This window comes from Danio rerio, chromosome 22 (genome assembly GCF_049306965.1).
Source record: "Danio rerio strain Tuebingen ecotype United States chromosome 22, GRCz12tu, whole genome shotgun sequence".
In the NCBI taxonomy this organism is placed as follows: domain Eukaryota; kingdom Metazoa; phylum Chordata; class Actinopteri; order Cypriniformes; family Danionidae; genus Danio; species Danio rerio.
In genome coordinates, this window is record NC_133197.1 from 38384626 (window position 1) to 38391684 (window position 7059).

Consider the following 7059-nt stretch of genomic DNA (forward strand, 5'->3'; position numbering starts at 1 on the left):
TCATTACTATTAGACTGTGAAGAGACTTTCAATCAGCACAACTAAAAATGTTTCTGAAGAAAATCACCTACTGCACCTTTAAAGAGCCCATATTATACATGAAATAGGGTCATATCTTGGTTGTAAGGGTCTCCAACAACAGTCTAATATGCATGCAAGGTCAAAAAACACTTTCATGGTCTTATAATCTGCATTTATTTTTACCTAATTATCCCAGCGACTCCCGTATGAATCGTTCAGTGATTCATTTGTTCCCAAACCCCTCCTTAGCGCGAAGCTAATCTGCGCTGATTGGACCGATGACAGTCTGTCGCGATTGGTCGACTGCCTTCAGTCAGAGAGTGAAATGGCCAATAGCTAATCAGCAATTTAAAAAGTAATCACAGTTCATACACGCTAGATAGTGTAGGCGTGGATTTTAGCTGCCACACACACACAAACACACACACACACCTCCGGACGAGAACGCTCCCGCTTCCGCCCGCACCCGCCAGGTTTTAGCCTTAGAACCCGCCCCGTATTCTGCCCGCCGCGCCCGATCCCGCTAAAGAGCGGGGGAGAACAAAACCGAAAATCTGTATAAACACACACACAGCACCAAGCATAAAGCTCTCGCTCGCTCGCTCGCTCTCTCTCTCTCTCTCTCTCTCTCTCTCTCTCTCTCTCTCTCTCTCTCTCTCTCTCTCATACGCGCGCGTGCGCACTAACACACAAGCACCAAGCAGACACATCTTTCTCTTTCTCAGGCAGCCCGCTCCCGTCCCAAATCAAACCCGTTACCGACCGCTCCGGCGATTTATTCGGAAATTTATTCCCGCGCCGCAGAAATCTGGCGCGGGGACAGCCGCGGGTATGCACACCTCTAACGTTACCACGGAGCTCCATAAACAAAGCAGCACGCAACGCGTTTTTAACGTGACTTTGCACGCGATAAGAGAATATAGCCAGTTAACCTGATACAGTACACTCGGTTACAAGTAACAAATCACAACTAAATACATTTGCAAGCTAGAGTCAACGAGGCAACAACTTTAACCGCACGTACTTACACTTGAGAAATGGAAGAAATCCATCCTGATGTCCATCAGTAAGTTACTGATCCTTCCTTTAACAAACGCAGATGAAGTATTCTTTGTAGCATGTAGCTTCCAGAAGTTTCCAGTAGTTTCCAACTGCTTGGCTATAATGCTGAGGTTTCATCTTTGGGTAGAGACTCAATATATCCATCTGCAATGTGACTTCAATCGACCGGCATGTTTGTGTGCGTGTGTTTGTGGGTGTGTGTGTGTGTGTCTGGGTTACTGCGTCAGAGGGCGGGGCCTCAGGTTTGAAATCTCCCGGGTTTGCGCGTGCACGTGAAAAACTTTGTTTCGTTCGTACGTCATGGCGAAACACCTAATGAGTCGGTATCAAGGCGACTCGTTTGAAGCACTATGAGTCGACTCTTTTATAGATGAATCAACAGTTTTAAACACTGTATTCTTACAGATTTAAGCCTTAGCTGGATACTTCACTTCACTTAGAGCTGTGTTACACACTACATGGAGGGGAATTTTCAAAAACCCATAATATGGGCTCTTTAAGTGCTTAAGTTTCAAAATACCGTACAAATAATGCTTTCTAATTCTTTGTATATGAAACTACTAGGCTTTAATACTAATAGTGTCATTTTGGTTACTGTCTCTTTAAATTCAAATAAGATTTTGCTCTTTTTTTTTAAAGTGGGCATAGCTGCAAAGGCCTGTGTGTCAGCATAGTGGCAGATTCAAAACAAGACTAATGCCCTATGCTAATGAGGAAGAGATCATCACTAGTGGGTGGGGCTTCCCCCACTGATGACACATCCAAAGGGAGAATGTCAATCAAAGTGTTTACGCATAGTGTGATTATAAGAAAGAAAATGGATAAATGTTTACTATTAGATGCTGGTTATATGCACAGACGTCTTTTTTTTTAAACCCTTTTTAAAATTAATGTTTGCATACTATGACCCCTTTAATATAGCTCTGCATGGGCAACAACGCTTGCATTTTCTACAAAACTGTTGAAAACGTGCTCTAAGACAAAGCACTGCACTTTGATTCATCACATCTCATTCTGCTCAGAGAGGCAGTTCTGTCCTCTCGGCTCCTGAAGGTCACCGGCTAACAATGTTAGCACTTCAATCCAAACACAAAGCCATACATCAGTAGGCAAGAGCAGAACCAATTCAATTTGATGTCATTAGCTGACCAAGATGAGAGACGGAAATTTACCTTTAACAAGATTAATGGGCAATTACAGGGACATCCCATTAATTTTTAGATAGTTCACTGATTTACAGTGACACAGCGTATTGACCTGAAATAGCATCAAAGATTGCGCTGAGATTGGTTTATGGTTCTGTGTTCTCTCCATTAACACGTCATGCACATGCATGATGGCATCGCACGTCACAATGGTGGATCATTTCAAAGCCATATACTTCATACTATATATTAATATCAGAAAAGTTATTCAGTTATCAGAAGTATCATTCACAAACTTGCTTTGCTTGTTAGTTAGCAAAAAGTGTGCCCAACTATTAAATAATGTATAATAGTGGAACTTGATACTGTTGAGCATTCATTAGTTTATTCATTAGTCCAGGGGTCACCACAGCGGAATGAACCACCAACTAGTCCGCTATATGTTTTACGCAGCAGATGCCCTTCCAGATGCAACCCAGTACTAGGGAAACACCCACTCTCACTTTTTAACACACAAATACACTACGGTAAATTTTTGTTTTCACAATGCACCTATAGCGCATGTCTGTGGGAGAAACCAGAGCACCCGGAGGAAGCCCATGCGAACACAGGGAGAACATGCAAACTCCACACAGAAATGGCAACTTAAAATGTCCAATTATTGTGTGTTGAATAAAATGGACCCTAAATTAAATGAACTATTATTGTAAAACATTCTAAACTCTTCTACACTCTATTAATGTAGATTTAAGGTGATGTAAGAGACAGAGGTCAAATGTATTAAATTTCATTTTAAATGTTTTTATTGTAAAACTTCTAATAGTTACCAAATCTAGAAAACAAGGAAGTATGAATATTAAATGATGCTTCCTAGGGTGCTTTCACATTAGACTCTTGGTGTGTGTATTTGTACAGTTGAATTGATTTTTTTTAATCTTTTTGTAAATATTTCCCAAATTGTGTTTACCAGAGCAAGGAAATTTTCACAGTATGTCTAAATATATTTTTTGCCCAAATATATATTTGCCCCTTTAAACAATTTTTCTTCGATAGTCTACAGAACAAACCATCGTTATACAATAACTTGCCTAACTATTTTAACCTGCCTAGTTAACCTAATTAACCTAGTTAAGCCTTTAAATGTGACTTTAAGCTGTATAGAAGTGTCTTGAAAAAATATCTAGTCAAATATTATTTACTGTCATCATGGCAAAGATAAAATAAATCAGTTATTAGAGATGAGTTATTAAAACTATTATGATTAGAAATGTGTTGAAAAACTCTTCTGTTAAACAGAAATTGGGGGAAAAAATAAATGGGGGCTATTTATATATATATATATATATATATATATATATATATATATATATATATATATATATATATATATATATATATATATATATATTGTGGCGAGATAGAGAGAACACACGCAATCAGCGGTAGATTTTCACACTTTGCCCCGGAGGGTGATTTATTTACTAGCGTGCTGTGAATGTATGGCGGAGCGATCGCTCAGTCTTCTGGCCGGGAAGAGTGTAGGGGTTCCGGGGTAAAGGGTGAGGCCGTGCAGGTAGGAGAGAGAGTGGAGATGGTCAGCTGCTGGAGTCCGCTGTGGGAGAAAAGAGACACAGATTTCAGCCAGGGAGTCATTTGAGTAAAAATGATGCTCACGGTCTCTGGGTTGGTCGCGGCTTATATCCATGTCTCTTGATGAGTCTCAGATGTGTTTGATTAGGGTTGATGATGAGGGATTTGATGTGGATCCAGGACCACGGTAATGTTGCATCGGTGAACTTGCCACAATATATATATATATATACTCTCAGAAATAAAGGTGCGCGAGTTGTAACTGGGGTGCTACCTTTTCAACAGTACAAATTTGTACCTAAAAGGTCCATATTAATACCTCAAGGGTACATATTAGCACCTTAAAATTACAAAAGTGTTCCTCTTAAAATTTTTAGGTACTAATATATACATTTGAGGTACCAATATGTACTCTTTAAGTACAAACATGACATGTACCTACTGAAAAGGTACCACACCAGTGACAGCTCGCGTACCTTTATTTCTGAGCGTGTGTGTATGCATGTGTATATATATATATATATATATATATATATATATATATATATATATATATATATATATATATATATATATATATATTTATATCTTTTTCTCTCTTTTTTTTTTTTTTTGGTTTAATCTTCTCTAAATCTGCGCTGAATTTTAGCCCTCAACAGTTACTGTCGCACCCAGACCAAGCGGAGTTCCTAATCTACCAACTTCTACAATCAAAGCCACCTGGCGAGATAAACTCTATAATCTTGTAGGTTTGGGGATTGTGTATTGTGGCGGTAGGCAGAGGTTGCGGGCTGGTGTGTGTTCAGTATTTACCCCTGGGCTCAGGGATTGTGGATTAGCTGGATTTTCTGAGCGTATTTTCAGCAGGAGCAGCAGTGAGTCATCAGTTCCTCGGCCCTCTGAAGTTCTGCATCTGTGAAGTTGCTTGGCTTTTCTAAAGGCTCTACCTGACGACGGCAGAAATGAGTTGTCCAGCGCTCATCTCCGACCCCAAAGAGAAGTTAATAAGGCTTATCCTCCAACGAATTGCATGCCGCAGCACAATTATTTTAATTCCAGCCTGCACAAACAAGAGCCGGGAGAACACTGATGAGAAAACCATCCAAACCACTAAATGTTTTTAAACACATTCGATATTGAAAGCAAATATGCACTGTGATGTATCTGGAGATGCGCAAGACCTCTTTACTAAAACAAAATGATCAGATAGTTAAAGATGTTCAATAACAAGACTTCAGATCAGGTAAACATTCCATAGGTTTGAATTTACACAAGCAATCCTTAAAATCCCAACTAAGCAACATGAAGCGACAAATCATGTGTATGAGATTTAAAGCCATGGCAAGTGTTGCCGGAAACCTTAAATGCTTAAATTAGTCAACACAGGTGAGTTCACACTTATATATATTTTTATCCATTATTCATCATAAAGCAACAAAGAAAGCTGAAGAACAAAATGACTTGATGATGTCATCCTTTAAAGTACACTGAAAAAAGTGTTGCATGCAGAACTGTTGCAAACAATTTGTTTGTGTTGAATTTAAACAAACAAATTAAGTTTAGTAATGTTCAACTTCATTTGCTTGTTTAAATTCAGCCCAAATCAATTGTTTACCACCTCTTAACATAAAGAAATTGAGTAAATCCAAGGAATCATCTTTGAATAATTTTTTTCAGTGTAAAATGAACGATCCTCTTTTTTTTTGGAATAACATGCAACAGTAACTGAAATTGAGTAATATCCATAAAACATATTTACAATCTATTTCACATCTCTTTTTCTATTCAGTGAAAGAATATTCAACTACTGGGATCTATAGGGAATTAATTAGAGGGTAAAAATGAAAAAAAAAAAAAAAACAGCCATTATTAAAAATAAGAGAACTTGATGATGAACCCCCACAATAGGTAGCAGTTTCAGAGATAAAGCTACCTCTGTTTTAACAATGTGCAACAATAATCTAATATGGGACATTTCATTGACACGGATCTATTCACAACAGGATATTTAACAATTAAGATCTGCTGGAAATTGATTGGATGGTGAAACGGCTTCAATTTGACATGAACTATAAAGTAAACAATCTCTCTCTCTCACTTTTAACAATGTCCTGTAGACTCTACAGTCACTGACTGGCAGCAGTTCGCCAGTAACTTTCTGTTAATCTAATACAGCAAAATATTTATAGCAATGTTTGATACCGCACGGCGAATGAGAGAAAAAAAAACCTCAGCATTTCCCAGAAACTTAGATGCACACGGCAGGTAGCGTCAGAAAGCCGCGTGTGTTATTCCGGTCACTAAATGCGGTGAAAATCCTACACGAGGTTAAAGTTTGGTTGTGGTGCTAACGTGTTTACACTCTGTGCTATAGTTTGTTCGATACGAACAAACTGAATAAACAAAGAGCACTGGTCGCTCACTTACCAAATCTGTAGAGACAGGACAATCACCAGCAACTAGAGCCACGTCTTTATTAAGAGGAGACTACAAGCGAATCTGGATCTCAGCGTTTGCAGATGAGAACAGCTCTCAGGTAAACAATAATCCTCCTTAGACACGTAAGTTATTGTTGTTGAGCGTCGCGTACACTGTTAATCCACACGTGACTCCAGCTGCGCTCTCACAGAGAGAAAATGAAAACAAAACTTAACTGCAGCAAACTATAAAAGCAACACTTCACGCTTGTTTTGCCAACACAACGTGGCGTCTCTGTCGTCTAAACACTGTGACAGTAATGAATATTAATGAAGTTGCACAATAGAGCGCGCTGATTGGTTTGAACCAAGCCTTACTCATGCATTAATGCAGCACACTGTAAGACGTAATAAGGGCCTACTCACACTATGCCATCCGTACCGTGCCCAGGCCCGTTTCCCAGATCGTTTGAGAAGTGTGAGTGCGCTGAATCGGGCTCAAGCACGGTTCACTTGGCCGGCCCTGGCCCGGTTGGAAGAGGTGTGCCTGAGCGCGGTACACTTGGGCTTTGGCGCGGTACGTTTGTGTGTGAGCGCGAAACGCGCCAAAGCCCGAAACCGAAAGCGAGACGTGACTTTTAAGGGACTGTTTGATATGGATTTATTAATCATTCTCACTGTTCAGTGATCGCAAACTGCCGTAGTTTATTAAAGACGCAAACTCCTCACAGCACGCCAGCTGCGCGCCCTCAGCAGACCTCCTCATTCCTGCAGCACGAGAGCTTTGATTGTTTATGAGCGCCAAAAGTGGCGGATCTGTTCGG

The 7059-nt window shown here is 39.8% G+C and overlaps 1 long non-coding RNA gene across 1 annotated transcript in view; it reads right to left on the minus strand.

The window, feature by feature from the left end:
* LOC141380251 (uncharacterized) overlaps positions 1-6655 on the minus strand; it is a 495770-nt gene extending 489115 nt beyond the window's left edge. The window contains exon 1 of the long non-coding RNA XR_012397943.1: positions 6424-6655. This is a non-coding gene — a long non-coding RNA (uncharacterized lncRNA). The remainder of the gene's footprint in view (positions 1-6423) is intronic.
* Between the last annotated feature and the right edge of the window lie 404 nt (positions 6656-7059).